Consider the following 18,466-nt stretch of genomic DNA (forward strand, 5'->3'; position numbering starts at 1 on the left):
CACCATTTCAACAACCCTGGAAGCTTGGTGGAAAACCAATAAGATCACAATCACCCACTTAAACTGTGTAACCTCACACCAATTTGGAACAACCCCGACTTCTTAATCAATAAGACCGCTGTGACAGAGGGCTCTGTCTCAGGCCGCGGGCAGCGTCTTTTCCCCACAAACTAGCCACTTCCCTCAGTTGTACTTTGTTTGTTCGTGTTTGTGTCCTGTTACGTGTACGCCATTCATACATATCTATAATACACATATTCCGATAACATAATGCGTTAGCTTCGAGGGTGCACACTCGTAGCGCGCAGCAGGTTACCCGGTTTCATACACACAAACATTTCCAATTCACGTTCACAATCTTACAGGTTAAAACACCCCACAAACACCCTAAATTACACCTAAATGTTTGTTAGCATCTTTACTGTTGTTTGTTTTACCGTTACCGTCTTTATCATGTTACAAACACGCACAATTACTCATTGAAATGTTTGGTCCCGTCTTTATTGTACTTAGCGTTTGGTTTAAATGTCTTTTGTTTTGTTATAGGATTTTGTACGTTGTCTTGTCTTCCTCCGTTCCTCGTTTCCTCTCTCCGTGTGTCTGTTTGTCTGTACTACAGCGGGGTACAACTACCGGTGCAGGGGAGGACCAAACAGAGCTGCAGAAACCCAAGTTCATTTATTTGGTTTAGCTGGAGTGGCGCATGCGTGATGCCCACGGGGGAAGGGGCCACTCCAGTGAAAAGGGGTTTTTCGTTCAAGTGTGATGATTGGCTGTTACTAGCCACAAAGGGTACAAGTTGAGACATTATTGTAGAGTGTATATTTGTGTTGGTGATTATGTGTATGTATTGGAGGGGATAATTAAGGGCTATCTTATTTTAACTTAACAGAACGAATGTGGTATGTTCTGGGGGAGGGGCTTAGAGTACAAAGGGGGGTTTTTCATCATTGTAGGTTGAGGGAGTCAGGAGAGTGACAGAGTGTAGCTGTGGAGAATTGAAGTGAGTTGAAAGTAGCGATTTGTTTGTTTATTGGTTTATTTATTTATTTATTTATTTGTTTACCTATATATATATTTTTGTTTGTTTGTTTGTTTTTGTGTTTTTTGTAAATATATATACATTTTTTTTGTTTCCTGTAAATATTTGACATTTTGGACATTTTTCTTCACTTTTCTTCACTTTGGTTGGAACTGGGTTTTTTCTTTGTTGCACTGTAAATAAAACACCTTGCACCTACGTGCTATTTGCGGCGGAGCCATTTTTTTTTGTTTATTTTTGGTGCATTTTTGGGCGACCCGAACCCCTGTTCGGTTTCACCCTGCCACAACCGCCCTCACATTTAATTCCTGGAAAAGTAAGGGAATCACCCACTTACAACACCTGTTTGCAAATGTAAATTCTTAACCATCCATGAACTAACACAGAAATATAACATGACCCAACCAAACTTTTTACAATACCTCCAACTTAAGAATGCACTAAAAAATAAAGTACAACTTCCCAACATTCATTTACAACCACCACCATTAGTAGAAAAGATAGCATCCATTTCAACATCTGAGAAACCTTTATCTAAAATATACAAACACATATCATCACCAAAAAAAGAAACACTACCCATACCAATTACAAACTGGGAAAAAGATTTAAAAATCAAGACTGATCTCAGTTTCTGGAAACAAATATGTAGCAACATCTTCTCCATGACAAACAACTCCTAACTACAGCTAATCCAGTATAAGGTCATGCACAGAACACACATCACCACCCGTAGAATGCACCTCATGGGCTTCACCAATACAGATATCTGTCCACAATGCACCCTCAACACAACAGATTATTATTATCACTCTTTCTGGCAATGCACACCAACCCAAAATTTCTGGCAAGCCGTAATATTTGAACTCTCCAAATTTCTGGGTCACAGCATTCCACTGTCCCCGTCCCTTTGCCTTCTAGGAGATCTCACACCCATCAGTCATATTCACAAATACCACAAGATCATACTTGTCACCTTAACAATAGCCAAAAAAAACAATACTCCTAAACTGGAAATACAGGCACAAACGTTCAATATCACAATGGCTTAATCTGTTAACAGACTACCTCTCAATGGAACAAATCACAGCTAAAAACAATAAACAGACCACATTATTCAGTAACACCTGGGAACCCATCCTTGTAGCTCTAAACTTTCCAACAAATTGACCCCCCTGCCCTCCCTTCCTTTTTTTTTCCCTCTCTCCCCTTTCTTCCTTCTTCTCCCCTTTTCCTTTAAATGGTATCTAAATGTTATCTTTCTGCTTCATTACTATCACTACATTATTATTATTATTATTATTATTATTATTATTATTATTATTATTATTATTATTATTACTGATCTTTCCTACTAGCATTATTGTCACTGCTATCACTTATGATTACTCAGTGTTATAACTACACCGATGATGATGATGATTATTATTATTATTGTTGTTGTTGTTTTTATTGCTGATATTGTTATTATTGATGACTGTCCTTCTTCTTCCTCCTCCTCGTCTTCTCCTCCTTCTTCTTTTCCCTCTTCCTCTTCAACTGTAACATAATGGCTCTGTGACAGGATCAATGTGATGTCTTGTTCTATGTTATGTGTCCCATGTGTGTGTATGTATGTCTGTATGTATCAACAATAAAAAAGTGAGCCCAGTTCACTACAGTTCACTACTGCTACAGTTCACTGATCAACCTGGCATTGGGGTGGAGGACGCTATCATCTACCTCCTTCATAGATCCTTCTCTCACCTGGAAAAAGCTGAGAGCACTGTGAGAATCATGTTTTTTGACTTCTCCAGTGCCTTCAATACCATACAGTCCACGCAACTGAGGGACAAGTTGGAGCACACAAGGGTAGTGCAGGGGTTGCCAGGCCAGTGGCCCATACCACCCATAATTCCCTGCTTGACCTCACGGGTAATCTGAACCCATCTTCTCAGCTTTCACTGTAATGGTATTGGATACAGTAGTGAAACCAGATACAAGATACAGTGATGACATAATTTCACTGTAAAACCGCAGAAAAATCCAAATCCAAATTCTTCCTCTCTAGCAGCAGTTTGCTCTAGCAGCAGTTTGCTCTAGCAGCGGTTTTCTCTAGAAGCGGCTCTCCCTAGCAACGGTTTGCTCTAGCAGCGGTTCTCTCTAGCAGGTGTTCCTACCTGCATAAAGAGACACCGTTCTCTCTGGCTGTGGATTTCCTCTCTGGAAGAGACCCTCCCTGCCTAAAGAGACACCATCTCTCTGCAGAAGAAAAGCACAAAGAAACAATGAAGCGGGATATTTGTACCGAACTTCTGGCCTAAGTTTAATGTACTTTCACTCATGCAGTTGCGACTTTAGCTTCACCGGATAAATATACTGTAACCGACATAGTATTCGACGGAAGAAAAGGCGACCAGAACCCTTTTCATTTCTTAAAATGTCGACGAACTAAATCAAAAACCCTTCAAGATCATCGGATGAGGGACCGATGTTTGCGACTTCTGAAGTATAGACCCGGCACACTTCCTTTCTCTCTCTCTAACTCCCTTTGTCTGATCACACACTTCAACTTTGGAATTACAGTGCAAGTTAAGGGTTGGGAAGAGTTGTTGGGTTTAGGGCCTACTTGAGACTAGCTCTCAAGTTGGAGATCCTTTGTTTCTCTCACACACACGCGCTTCTTCTTGCCCATTCCCACTCTCGTTGGTGCCTAGCACAGATGCTTGCACACTACATTCACTTACCACACATACCTCTTGCCTGTGCGCCTGTGCACAGCCTCTCTCCCTCACTCCTCCTTCTCTCTTCTGTGCCTCTCTCCCTCGCTGCTCCTTCTCTTTTCAGTGCGCAGCTGGGCATACGCCCACATACACGCATGTTCTCACATACACACACGTATGCATCTCCACTCTTACACTCCTTCAGTCTTACACTGAATACTTGCACATAGCCTCATTACCATCATACTACCATTTGTGCCTTGATCATTCTATTTGCTGCTGATTATTGATCGTACCATATCAGTATTGGTTTGCCAAGTAGTGTTTATGTTAATAAATTGTAAATTGTAAATTGTTGAAATCTAAAGTGTGACAGCAGCAGGAAGAAAGGACCTGTGGTATCTTGCTTTCACACACTGGAGGGGCCTGTCACTGAAGGAGCTGCCCAGTGCAGTCAAAGTGTCCTGCATGGGGTGAGACACATTCTCCAACCGGGAAGATAGCTTAGCCATAATTTTCCTTTCTGCTGCCACCTCCACTGGGTCAAGGGCTGCCCCTGAACACTGCTGTGACCCGGATTATGGCTAAACCATCTTCCCTGTTGGAGAACGTGTCTCACCCCATGCAGGAAATTGACTGCACTGGGCAGCTCCTTCAGTGACAGGCCCCTCCAGTGTGTGAAAGCAAGATACCACAGGTCCTTTCTTCCTGCTGCTGTCACACTTTAGAATCAACACTGCTACCAGTAGACCACACACATCAGCATGACAGCTGACAGTTCACTCATGTGCAATATCTTTGTATAATGGTTACTAAACTCTGCACTGTCTGTTTTACTTATTTACTACTTATTATATCTTGCTGTCTGGTTACTTAGTTTTATTATATCTTGGTTTTTTTTTTCTTAACTGATCTCCTTGCTATTGTGCTATCCCCTATGTGTTGTCTTGTCTTGTCTTATCTTATCTTGTGATGTTTGTACGCAGGAGTGACAATTAAACAAACAAACAAACAAACATAAATAAATAAAGCAGCATATATTTGTTATTATTATTAACTTTTTCAGAAACATATCATTACTACTTTGCTCAGAAACTCTTAACTAAAATTTCTTTTTTCTTATATCTTAAACTTGCAGCATGGACACAACAAGATATGGTATGTTTGTCTCACGGATGTCGATCTTTGTGGACTCTTTGTGGGCTTTTCTATTCCAAATAACTAGTTTTGGTATGTTGGTGCAGTGGTTAGTGCTGTCGCCTCACAGCAAAAAGGTCTTAGGTTCGACTCCTGGTCGGGTGGCCAGGGTCCTTTCTGCTGGGACTTTGCATGCTCTCCCTGTGTCTGTGTGGGTTTTATCCCACAGTCCAAAGACATTTAAGTCAGGCGAATTGGATACACTAAATCAGGTGTGAATGTGTGTATTTCTTTTGTGTGTCCGCCCTGCGATGGACTGGGATAGGCTCCAGCAAGCCCCACAGGATAAGCGACTTAGAGAATGAATGAATGAATAGTTCTCCCTCATCACCCAGATGTCTGACTGGATTGAACCAATCCTGTGTTGCATATTCTTTACTGAGTGGAACTACACTGCTCCCAGTCACTAACGGTGGAGATTAAGTTAGCTGTTGGTAGGTTTGTCTCCTACTCCAGTGCTATTTAACTGGCTGAATAAAAGCAGATGGAACCGATGTTCAACATAGAGGTTTACTGCATGGATCTCATAAAAGATCTTATCTTATCTTATAAAAGTTTGTTTTATGTTATTCAGAACAGGACACAGTGGGCATATGGACATGCAAACATAATGATCTAACACCAGTTTTGATTCCGCAGTAATAAAGCAATGTTCAGACTTACTACACCGCCGCTGTCTTTGGGTAAACATGTTTAGAATGCTCACACTCATGGTTTGTCTCAGTAGTATTGTAAAACAGTGCCTGTCATTGTATACAGTAATAAATCAGTCAGGCAGGAAAAACGCACAATACAGTTCATAAACATTTCAATCCTCATAAAGTGACTTGCTAGAAATACAAAGACAGGACACACCATGTTTACACAAAACAAACACATACATAAATAAAACACTGATGTGTATGGCAGAAGTCTAAGCTACTTTACACAAATACATAAATGTAGACACGTACAGTCAATACAATGGTGTGGTAACAGTGCAGCAGGTTCATAAATCTAACTTGTGTATATAAAATAGAGGAGGAAAAACAAAGCATGAAAAACAACTGTGACTATTTGAGCAGTGCAGTTCGCCCATGTTGTTCTAAGATGTCATCTCGTTCATAAACAGTCTGGTGAGGTTACTGTGGAAAGCTGTGATGTTCCTTGAGCCCACTGCTGGTTAATGCTGGCTTTGTGACATGGAGTATTATTCCTAATGCCTCCATGAAGAGATCTATCCAGGCACAGATGGGTCATCAGGTACACTGGTAATTCTTGACGGGCTGGTGCACCTGTGAGTCAACATGGGCCAATTCATTAGTAAAAAAATAAATGAAATATAGCTGCAACCCGCAATGAAGGGGCTAAGCACCACAAGGTCACAGGGTGCCAAATTCCACTGAAATTCACTAGGGATTCTATGGCCTGCCATAGAAAAAAATGAAGAAACGATAATACCAAGATAGCCCAAAAATAAAATGGCTGACACAGAGGGTTCAGTTTAGCTAGGGTCATTTACTGTGATGATGCAAAAGAAATTTGCTTTAAACATCTGCTTTGGTTCTAAAGTGACAGGCATTTGAATGTATTTTTTTTTTGTCTGTTTCTCCAGTATAGGGCCCCCATGTGGCCAACTTTCATGAAACTTGGTGGGTACCCAGTATTCCTCCTGGCAATGAAGTGTACCAACTTTGCCATCAATACAATCAAGCATTGCTGAGATATGCTCACTTCCTGTTTTGGACTCTTTGTCATTAAAATTCATTGAGTGACAGTTGCATATGCCCAAGAAAAACTGTTTTGAACCTTTGACCAGACCCCTCTCTGGATGATACGTACCAAATGTTCTGGTGACAGGATCAGCAGTCTAGGAAAAGTATGCAAAAGTAGGTTTTTCAAAAAATTAAAAATGGCGGACAATCTAATCAGGCAGAAGTTGACAGTAATGGGTGCATTTAAGTTGTCATGACCCAAGTATTCAGGGAAATAAAGATCACAACTCTAGGGCAAAGGGTTCAAAAGTTATAAGCAAAATGTACCTTGAACTATGGCCTGTTGGTGGCGCTACAGGGATGCATGGATTGACCCCAAATTTGGTGCCTGGATATTCTGGACGGACCTCTATCAGTGTGCGAAATTTCACAACTTTTTACCATAGGCTTCTAGGGGCTGCCATAGACTCCCATGGCAGAAAGTATAATGATACTGAAAAACCCTAACAATTACAATATGGTTCCAGCAGTTTCGCTGCTTAGCCCCTAATAACTAAAAGTCAGCACATGGTAACACTTTATATAACATTTGTTTTAAACAGTCCCCACAAAACCAAATTTGCAAATTGGGCTTGCTTTTGGGAATTGGACTCATTTGTTTTATTTGTTTTATGGATGCATTTGGAGTTGTCATCCAATCACACTTTGACCTTGAAAAAAAATGGCTTATGAATTTCAAACCCAGTTTACCTGTAGAGTACCTGAAAAGGGACAAATGCACAAATTAGAAGAGAGAAAGAAAGAAAGAAAGAAAGAAAGAACGAACAATCAGTCAATCAATTAATCTGTCACTCAGTATCAGTGCTCAAAAATAAGGGAAAAGAAAAATCCATTAAATCCAGTTTGTACAGTGCTTTGGTCTCTAATGCCACTGTGGTTCTCGTGCACAGTAGTATATGGCACTGTCTTAAGATTTCAGGCTGGTCATGTGTAAATACACCTGGTGTTTGCTGTTGTCTCTGGAGATGGTGAATCGTCCCTGAACAGCTTGTGAGTAGTATTGTCAGAGCCACTTGGTGCACTGATATATGAAACCCATTCCAGTCCTTTACCTGGAGCCTGTCCCACCCAAGATATGTAAGCACTGCTATCACTAATCCCAGAGTAAGTGCAGGACAGTTTATGAAAGTCTCCAGGTTTAACGACCACTGATCCTGATTCAGTCAGCGTCTGACATCCACTACCTGTAACCAAGAACTACCAAATGTAGAAGTAAAACCACACACACACAAAAAATTACATACATACTCTGTATCGTACAGAGTGTATTAAACGTGTTACAGACAGACAGAGAGAAAGAGCTTGATTCCTAAAAAAGTGATATGAGCATACAAGTGGCCAATAAAAGTTTAAGGTATGACATGACAGAAAAAGGCATAATAACGGCATAATAATCCACGCATTATTCAAACATAATTAATGTTAACAAAATTAACCCCAGGTTCCTTTCTGACAGTATCTAAACTTACCCAGAATCACTCCCCTCAATCTAGCCCTTTTACTGCAAACGATTTCGTTGAATTTTTCTTGCAAAAAATAGACTTAAGTCGTTGTAATATTGATAAATTATTTTATGAAATCAGACTGCCTGCAGGCCCTCCATCAGTGCGCCTGACAGTAATCGTGATGCGCACCCTTTAACTCTATTTAACCTTATCTCTCTAGACGTGCTGTCCAAATTGGTGCACTCTGCTAAACCAGCCTCTTGCCTCCTTGATCCCCTACCTGCTAAACTTTACACAGAGCTTTTCTTGGTCCACAGTCCAACAATGCTAAACCTTCTAAATATACCACGTAAATCTGGAGTTTTACACTCCGCTTTTAAAACAGCCGTGATCAGGCTTTTACTCAAAGAAAGCGAACCTTGACCCCGAAGCCTTTGTTATGCCTCTCTCTCTCTCTCTCTCTCTCTCTCTCCCCCTTCCTTTCCCTCTCCCTTCTCCGCTCTCCTGACACAGGTACTCAGCTGTGCGAACCGCTGTCAATCCCATCTGGCCTGCTGTTGCACCTCGCCTCCTCGCTCCCATTCGACCAACCAGGAGAGGAGTGCCTCTCTCGGCTCAACCAACCGGACACGGAGCGCCAAGTTTTAAAGAAGCTAGATATGCTGTGTTTAGATTTTGATCTCGTTGTCTGACTTTGGGCTTTCGTGTTTTTGCTATTCATCAAACTATTATATTGCGCACTTTTTACACATTGATTCCCCGAGTCCCTGATTTTCGTCACCATCGTCCCAAACCAGCACAGGTGGTGGGATCCCTTTATGCTACATCTCCTCTACATACCCCTAGACACCATATCACCCCTGGGACGTAACACCTTAACACTAGAAGCGCCGAGCGCCGGTCATTTGACCGCTGTGACGTCTTACTAGAAGCACCGTACTGGTTTGACCTACTTATACATAGAAGCGCCGAGCACCGGTCATCTGACCGCAGTGACCCCAAAAAAAATAAAATCTTTGCACTCGGTCAAATTTCAGGACCGTCCTTTCATGACTTTTCCTAGATTCGTGCGTTTTAATCACCCAGCATCCTTAAATTTTCAAAATCACATCGGTACAAGCTAATTTAAAGCTATTTTGCTTCTAATTCTGTGAAACTGCTGTCAGCCTCGTGTTCGGCCATGTTGTTTCCTGCCTTTCAAGGCTGCGATTCTCTTTTCTCGCAGGAGATGGCGCAAGGGTTTGCTCATACTAGTTTTCTGTCTTTATATATATATATATATATATAAAATCAGGGCTTTACATATGTATATATTAATATATATATCGAGAGTAATAAGAGTCATGAATTAATATTACATAATGTGCGAAAATGACGACAATTTAATAACTATGAAGCGCATTTTTATTTGATGTAGGCCTACATGGGCGTATCAGTTGTCACTCATTTTTGCACTAGCCTACTTGAACCGTGCGTAATTAGTCATCATATGACTGATAGTTCGTGTGTACACTATGGTAAGCTTTATTCTCATGACATGACATTACATTATTTTAGAGCTGCAAAAATAATTTACAGTATTAAAATGCAAATGTTTTGTAAAGCGGATAAACGTATAATAAACGCATTTTTGTTTCACGTACAGGGGCTTAACTAATTATTATATGACTTAGATAGTGAGCAGGAATTTTGCGAATGCTAATTCATTCAATATAATAACACCCTATGCAAGAGACGGCACAGTATGTGCTGAACAAACTGCTGGCAACCCTCGGGGTAGAGCGCGAGAGTGCAATATCATGAGAGAAACCCCAGGGCCCACATGTTATGCCAAGGACAATATTACAAGTCCATTGAGCAGTTTAGTATGTTTGACTGACACAGAAATGTGGTGAAAGATTCAGAAATACTCTGAAGCAGAAACTGATCGAAATGATGCTCATAAGTTCAAACTGCGGGTCTCCTTTATTTGGGAGGTATTACGGGTGGTAAAAACATAAACCCGGACGACTACTGGTCTGCTAACGTGGGAAATCCCATTTTCAGAGACGGAAATCCCATTATCGAGATTCCACGATATCATGCGCTATCTGTGCTTTGATGACAAGAATGCAAGGGCTGCCCACCTTGTGACAGATAGATTAGTATTGCTTCGTACATACTGTCGTGCCAATGGTATGAGGAAAATCTGGTTAATGGTTCACTGTGAATATTAGACCTAATACTAATATCACTTTGCTGTAACCATAACCTTATTTTGGAACCTGAACCCAGTGAAATTACAGATATTCTGAAAAACTCTATTTATAGCTCAGCGCTCTGAACACTGAACCTAGAAATTATTCCGAATACCTCTTCATTAGCCGTACATATAATAAATAACAGCATTAAAGTAGCTGGTACAATAATACTCTTCGAATTCAGTACTTCTAGCTAACTAAGTTCCTGGATCACCACATTCAGCAACTAGGAAATAATTTATCACGTACTCAAAGAGTAGGACTACAAACGTACACGTTTATTACAACGATCAAATCCAAACGGTACATAATTAATCTAATGTTGAATAAATTGGAAATCAGGTGGAATTAAGGCACATCCGCTATACACACACATACAACAGCATCTAAACTACTAACAAGAAACAATTAACGGCAGACAATAACAATAACCTCGTTACCTAAAGTATGTATGAATGAACAACTACGCGAGTATGAGGCATTACTCACGAAGAGGCACGCTTAACCAAAAGAACTACCTGAGTGATGTTCTAGTGGAGTTACTTACACACAAAAAGGGGTTGTGAGGAAGGGAGAGAAAAGGGATGAAGAAGAAGAGCAGGCCCAGCCACGTTCAGGTATGAGAGACCGGAGTTACCGTGGTTGGCAGTTGGAGACCGTGAGCGAGACTTCGTGTCGGTGCCGGGAAAGTCTTTTAGCGTCGCGGATCTTCCGTAGCGGTGAGCCTGGGCCGATTCTTCGTGGAGACGAGCAGGACGGAACGGACGGACTTACATTACGGCTGATACAACCGAAGCTCAACTGGAGCTGAACGTTAGCGCAGCTGAACTGAACTTTGGCGCAGCCGAACTGAACTGAGCTGTAGGATAGCAGGGAGTCTGGCATTTTATCTGATTTGCAGACGGGGGGTGCAGCTATCCTTCTGGGGGGGGTGTCTCTGCCTGAAAGGAGGAGATGTAACCCAGCTGTAATTTACTCAATTTGTGTTGATTGTTTTTGCCAGTAAATAGTTGCTGTCACTTTAACACCAGTATACGACAGTAGCAACCGCTTTCCGGTAGGGTTAGGCAGCTATCATACAAACGCACTGGTGGGAGAACACGCGGGTTCAGAGGGGCTGTGAGAAGGCAGAGAGCACATCTGCGGAGTTGTGTGGTCCTCGCCTGAGCTTCGTTATCACCTAAAGTGTATGATATTCTCTCGCTAGACGGACTGCCTGCCGTCAGTAGTCCTGGACGCTTTGACACGCTGAGGAGAGGAGCGGACGGATTTGCACTGGTCACCCCACCGGGACAACTTGAGTATTACACAATCTTTTTTTTTGTCCAGATAGAGCTCTATGCAGTATATTTTTTTTGGGTACCCCTTTTTTTTTGGTTGCTTCGTTTGGTTTCGTTTTCTTCTCAAATTTCTATGTTTGAACTGAAGTGCGGTGATAAGGACACCCAGATTTGGCAAAGGAACCATTTCTTCAGATGAGAGACCTTTATGAAACAAATGTGGTAGAATGGACTAAGCAAAGGATTTGTCAGTTGAGTTTGTGTTTAACTGAAGTGTTCAAAGTATCATTCGGGAGGTGAATTCAAATGTTCGTTAGAATCCGTTTTGTTTATTTTGGACAAATGTAGTGTAATATACTATGGACAGACTTTGTTTTATGGGTTGAACAAATCTTTATTGTGATGTATAATTTACTTTATATTCTATGAGAAGGATACGTTCCAGTCCAATAGTTTTATTGGATTCAGGTAGTAAACAGCTATCAAACCCTGAATAAATTCTTCATTTAAGTAAGTCAATCCAGTTTGCTCATTTCTACCAGATGCTGTGATTGGGTTACAGAGACACTCCTTGGAATTTGGGAAGTATTAATTTGAGCTCGGTTGAAATAATTTTACATAACTTTTTCCCATTAAAGAATAGTAAAATTACGTCCGTGTACTTGAATCTACCGCATTTTATGCTCCCGAACAAGACCAAATATGGTTTCTTTACCATTAAAAACAGCACAGTTACACCGATGGTCATACAATTAGCTGCTCATGACTTGGCTCCTGGCTATTTTTAAGTTTTACCGCGCACTTATGACTATACGAACAGTGCGTATTTGACTGATAATATCGTATGGTTAGTTTCGTTTTTCTTTTGTTCTACATAGTTTGTGCCCGAGTGGAGCGATGCAGATGAGGCCTGTGACATGGTCTGAATTCCATTTTCACAGGGAAACTAACCTCCCGGGGTGATCTAGTCTCCCTCGCACCTAAACGTTATCAGCATTTGACCAAATGGTCTGGGGGTTGCTGCGCTAAAACATTGAGCCTGGCGTCTGTTAGGTGTTACCGCAAGTGGTTTCTGCTTTGGTGTGCATTGGTCCTATACGCAGGAGGCCTGGGCCATAAAAGAGAGAACTGGGATCAAAGGGGATAGGGATAGAGAGGCAGAGTGAAGGTGATAGAGAAGGGTTAAAAAGAGGGAGAGAGTTTACACAACAGCAACTTTAATTACTAAGGAACACTTAAGGTTAACAAATGTCCTTTTCTTTCTGAAAGCTGCGCAGTGTCTGCCCGACAATACCTAGTGAGAACATAACTGTAGATGAACAACTGTTCTCTATCAAGTTGTTACTGTGTCGTTTCACACAGAACATGGCCATTAAACTAATTTGCTATTAAATTCTGGGTGGCCGCTGACGTTCGAAACAAAATACATGTTGAACGCAATTCTCTATCTAGGGAAAGATGACAGTAGGCCGGCAGTAGGCCGAAAATTTCTTCACCTCGCTGGCACTGGCAAACAATCTTTTGGTCTACGTTGAAAGGTACTTCTGAGTTGGTTGACCAAGTGATTCATGACGCGGTCGTTAGGAGGGGGTTGGGATCACACCTAGGCTATTGTTCTAGGCTGTCGACCGAATATCTCTCCACTTGAATTGGGAACACAAAACATCGAGGTACAACATTCCCTACTTGGACAGGCTGTGTAATAGTGGTTACAGCATCCCGACACACAGGATACTAAATAGCTCGAAAAGTACTTTATCTGTTTATTGACTTAGTGCATTTCACTGTATACACTATCTCGTGTATCTATCGTGTGTAATGTATATTTCATTCTTTCTTAAGTATTTACTGTAAATACACTACACAGCTGTCGATTTATCAAAAAGAAGGGTTTTTTTGGTGCCGTAATTTAGTTTCAATAAATGGTAAAAATTCGGCCATCTTATGCTACGTTACTTAATCTAAAAGCCTACACACCTGACACAGCTTTGTTCACGAAAATCCATTGCAACATACATATTTTGTAAAAACAACATCCATGCATATTTATTCATTTCCAAGCGGTGCCTACATTTTCTATTACATGTGTGGAATTAGATTTAGCCGAGACTCATGATAGACAGTGGTAGGCTACTCATGGTATGAACTAGTTTTGGCCAAATCATTCTAGTGCAGGAGACTAACAATAGACTATGGCACTTTATTGGGAGGGGGTTGGGAGGTGTTACTCGTAGGTTACTTGGCAGGCTAGGTGTTAGGCTACTCATAGCCCACTGAATGCCTTGAAAAGTCGTAGTGTTTGCTTCTATTATGGCAAAGAATGATCTGTTAGTTGTGGCAGATGATTAATTTATTAAAATGCAAGTGTAAAGCTTGATATGCTCGGCTGGGCTTATTATGTGGTATAAGCGATAATTTCACGGAGACAGACGAGTTCGGAACTGAAACGCTTTAGTCTACTCCTCCAGCACCACGCAAAGTAGTCTCACACTCTAAGCTTCCACAAGTTTTGATTACTGCCTGTATTGTCATTCCGATAGGTTCTGTTGAGTAAGCATAGAGTCCGGTTTATAGCTTACTCCGTCACCTGACATGTCGCCCAACAATTAGAATGTTCAAATCTGTAATCGCTCCCTACAATAGTTAATTTACAATCACAATTGTCTCTGATTTTTGCACTACCTGGACCGTGCCCTTACAATAAATTAATCACTAGGGGCAACGACGTGATCATTGTCAGTCGACAACTGAATGTTGATAACGTCGGGCTACGCATTTACAGACCAACCGCAGTCTAACTCGTAACGTGTGTGACATCCCGTATAATAAACTAATTCTCTAAGGTAGAAGATTAAATGTTAAAAAACAAATACTATGAAAAAGTTGCCTGGACTAGTCTTGTTCAGATTGGTTTTCTCAGTCGAATTAGATCAAGACTTCTTCCGGAATTTATGCCTTTGAAAACCCTGTTGCCACAAATAAATAATCAAAACATTATGTTGAATGATGGAAGGGCTGGACAACAAACGTTCTAATGAAATAATAACCGACTATTAACACTGAAATGAATGATACATTGGCCGAACGCGAGTTGATCTTGTAAGCAAACTATTTGCTTTGTGCAAGAAGCGCCATCTAGCGATCATTATGTGTCAGTAACAGTGTCCTTGTCTAATGACTCGGCGGTCTTTTGACTGCCTAGCCGCACTTTAAGTAGGTAAAACCAGCACGGTGCTCCTAGTAGGTAGTCACAGTGGTCAAATGACTGGCACTCGGCGCTTCTAGGTATAAGTAGGTCAAACCGGCGCAGTGCTTCCAGTGTTGAATAATTATAGGCTGATCTCTAATCTCCTGTTTCTTTCAAAAATACTTAAACATTGTCGCTGCTCAGCTGATAGCCCATATGTCCTCTAACAGTCTGTTTGAAATATTTCAGTCAGGCTTCAGGTGTTTTGACCCTATTGAAACTACACTTACTAGATTAACTAATGATCTTTCGTTAGCCATGGAGGCTGGAGCTACTTTTATTCTTTTTCTGCTTGACCTGAGTGCAGCATTTGACACATCTGATCACACTATATTGTTAAAGTGCCTGGAAAATCAAATTGGCATCGGTGGGCCTGTCACTCTCTTGGTTTAAATCTTAACTCTCAGTGTGCAGTGTGTCCACTATAATACTGTGACCTCTGAATACCGTGAGCTTAACTGTGGGATCAGTCCTTGGCCCTCTTCTATTTTCTGTTTACATACTCCCTTTGGATGACGTTATCTGTAGTTACGACATTAACTTACATTGTTATGCTGACGATACTTTGATTTTCTTACCTATCCAGCAGAATGACCGCTCTGAATTGACTAACCTTGAGGTGTGTCTTTGTGCTATTAAGGGTTGGATGTCTTCAAATTTCCTGATGCTTCACGCAGGCAAGGCTGAAATGCTGGTCACTGGTCTCCCTACACGTAAGCATCTTTTTAGTGATCTTACCCTAGATTTTGACAACTGCATCATCTCTCAAAACTCTTCAGCTAAAAACCTTGGTGTGATTTTTGACTCTAGTTTCTCACTAGTCACTCATATAAAGAACACAACCAAAACTGCCTTTTATCACCTCCGTGATATTGCTAAAATTAGGCCCTTTCTAGGTATGGGTCATGCAGAAACTATTGTTCACGCATTAGTCATGTTGCACCTCGATTACTGCAATGTTCTGTACTCTGGCCTGCCTGCCTCTAGTATCAAAAGTCTTCATCTGGTCCAGAATACTGCTGCCAGAATTCTGACCAGAACGAGGAAGTTTGATCACATTACACCCATCCTGGCTTCCCTTCATTGGTTCTCAATTCATGCAAGGGCAAATTTTAAGGTCCACTTAATAACATATAAAATTTTACATGGGTTTGTGCCTTCCTACCTGTCTGACTTAATTACACCCTATAACCCCCCTCACACCCTGCACTCTCAAAATTCTAGACTATTAATCATTCCAAGAGTTCAAAAAGAAGTCCACTGACAACCGAGCATTTTCCTATGGCTCTCCCTTCCTCTGGAATGGTGTACCTACAGCACTTAGGGAGGCAAACCTTCTCCATACCTTTAAAACCAGACTAAAGACTTATCTATTTTCTCAAACTTATGGATAATATAATTTTGATTTGATTTTGTTATAAATATGTAAAGCCCTTTGAGACTATAAATAGTGATATTGGGCTCTAAATAAACGTATTATTATTATTACTGATATAATAATTATAACCTGTAATTTACCAGCCTGTATTGGTGGAAGCTTTTGGTGGAAATTTGTGTAAAATTTAAGTCAGTCATTTTAATATCATATTTCTTATATAATCTTTTAGAACATACAAACAATTCAGGTTGAGGGATGTGTCTCTCATGAGACTCGGTGGTTTGATAGTGATTGATCCACCTGTTGATTTAGATTGTCAAACTTTTATGAAATGTTATTATTTACCTGTTCCATACCAACCAGGTCTGGTGTCAGCTGAGAGGTAAGATGTTTTAATTATCTGTGGTTTGGTGCGTGTGACAGTTTGAATTTGTTAGTTGGTTAATTAGAGTGTCCGTTACGGTAGCATTGTGGGCCAAGTGTTAACCTGTGTTTGGTTTCACAACAAATTTGTTTTTTCTGTTGTTTGAAATACAACACTGATTCCTCGTAGCTTTGCACTGAGTTTCCTCAGTACTTGGATGGGCTGCTGTAATTAGTCAGTGCATCTTTGACTTTAAAACTTGTAGTGTTATATCTAGTGCATTTTCCATACGTTACATATGATTTTGATTGAATGTGTTATTAGTTAGGTCATGCACTGTGAATTGTTTCAATATGTGTGGTGTGGTTGTATCTTAAGACTTGTGTTCTGCCCAAATAGGGTGCTATCTTATGTATCTGTGCCTTTGTGGTCCTGCTCCAGCCGCTTAAGTGTATGCCTCTTTGTTGAAAGCATTGTAAATCATTTGCCTCTAACTCACAATTTGTATTTCCATAAAGTTTCTCCATATACCCTTTTTGTTTATTTGCACAGCTGTATCTTATTATCCAGACCCTTTGACAAACTATGTAAGTAGGTCGATTTTCTTCACTCATTCTTTTTAATAGTAACTGAGTAATGCTGAGAAGCATAAAGAAAACAACCACAGAGAAATCTGAGATCGGAGATGATGGATTGTTACCTGCTCCAAGCATTTACTTCCATAAATACATCACTCTAGAGTTTGACATACCATAGTACCAGCTACAGGTAGATCACCAACAATTAGTCATAGCCACAGTCTATTACTCACATAGAACTCAGGTCAGAAAGTGATTACAGCAAGCCCAGGATGTTTTTGTGTTGTTGTCTTTATTCTATTTATCCTGTTCATAAGATTTTCACATAGAGAATATTTCTTGTTCAGTCACATATCAGTATTTCTCACTGAGACATGCCTGAGTAATTTTTGTTCAGCACAGCAGCTCTTTGTGTGACTGTGAGTCTCTGGCACAATAATAAACAGCTGTGTCTTCAGCTTTCAGGCTTGTCACCTCTAAACACAGTTTGTTTTTGCTGGTGAGTTTGGTGATGGAGAACTGGCCCTGGAGAGACTGGGCAAAGGTGGTGCCACCGTCAATGCGTCCAATCCACTCCAGTCCTTTCCCTGGTTTCTGATGGATCCAATGCATCCAGTAGCTCATAGAGAATCCAGAGACAGTATAGGTCAGAGTGACAGACTGTCCAGGATTCTTCACCACAGATTCAGATGAGGTCAGTGACTGACCACCAACGCCTAGAAAAAAGAGGATTAATATCAAGTCATCTGAAATTTTTACATCTTAGAAATTCTTCATAACAATATATTGCTCACTTTAGATGAAAGCCAGGAACACTCCATACTGCAGAACATCCATTTTTGATGAGAAATGTAAAACTACAGCAGTGTGAAATCTTGTTAGCTCTATAAGTATCTGAGAAAGACTGTATGTAAATGAGTGTGGCTCTTAGTGTTCTAGGCAAAATTTGCTTACTCACATTGTCAGGATAAAAATGAAGACATTGACTGGCTATTGGAAAAAGGCATTCACTTTGTTCTCTGAATATTAGTTGCTCCATGACATAAAACTAATTTAAATTTCCTTTTGGGTATTCAGCACAGTACAGGAAAAGATCAGCATGAGCTCTGCAGATTATTTACTAAATTTAATATTTACTGTTTACATTTAATTGAATCTTTGTTGTATGAAGCGTTACATGTTTGATTTTTTTTTTTTTTTTTTTTGCATTCAAGGAAAACTGTTATGTAATCATAATAT

At 40.5% G+C, this 18,466-nt stretch overlaps 1 pseudogene; it reads right to left on the reverse strand.

The window, feature by feature from the left end:
* Nucleotides 1-17,620: 17,620 nt before the first annotated feature.
* On the reverse strand, nt 17,621-18,064 carry LOC115819409 (immunoglobulin heavy variable 3-74-like; annotated as a pseudogene).
* Between the last annotated feature and the right edge of the window lie 402 nt (nt 18,065-18,466).

Source organism: Chanos chanos, chromosome 8 (assembly GCF_902362185.1).
Source record: "Chanos chanos chromosome 8, fChaCha1.1, whole genome shotgun sequence".
In the NCBI taxonomy this organism is placed as follows: Eukaryota; Metazoa; Chordata; class Actinopteri; order Gonorynchiformes; family Chanidae; genus Chanos; species Chanos chanos.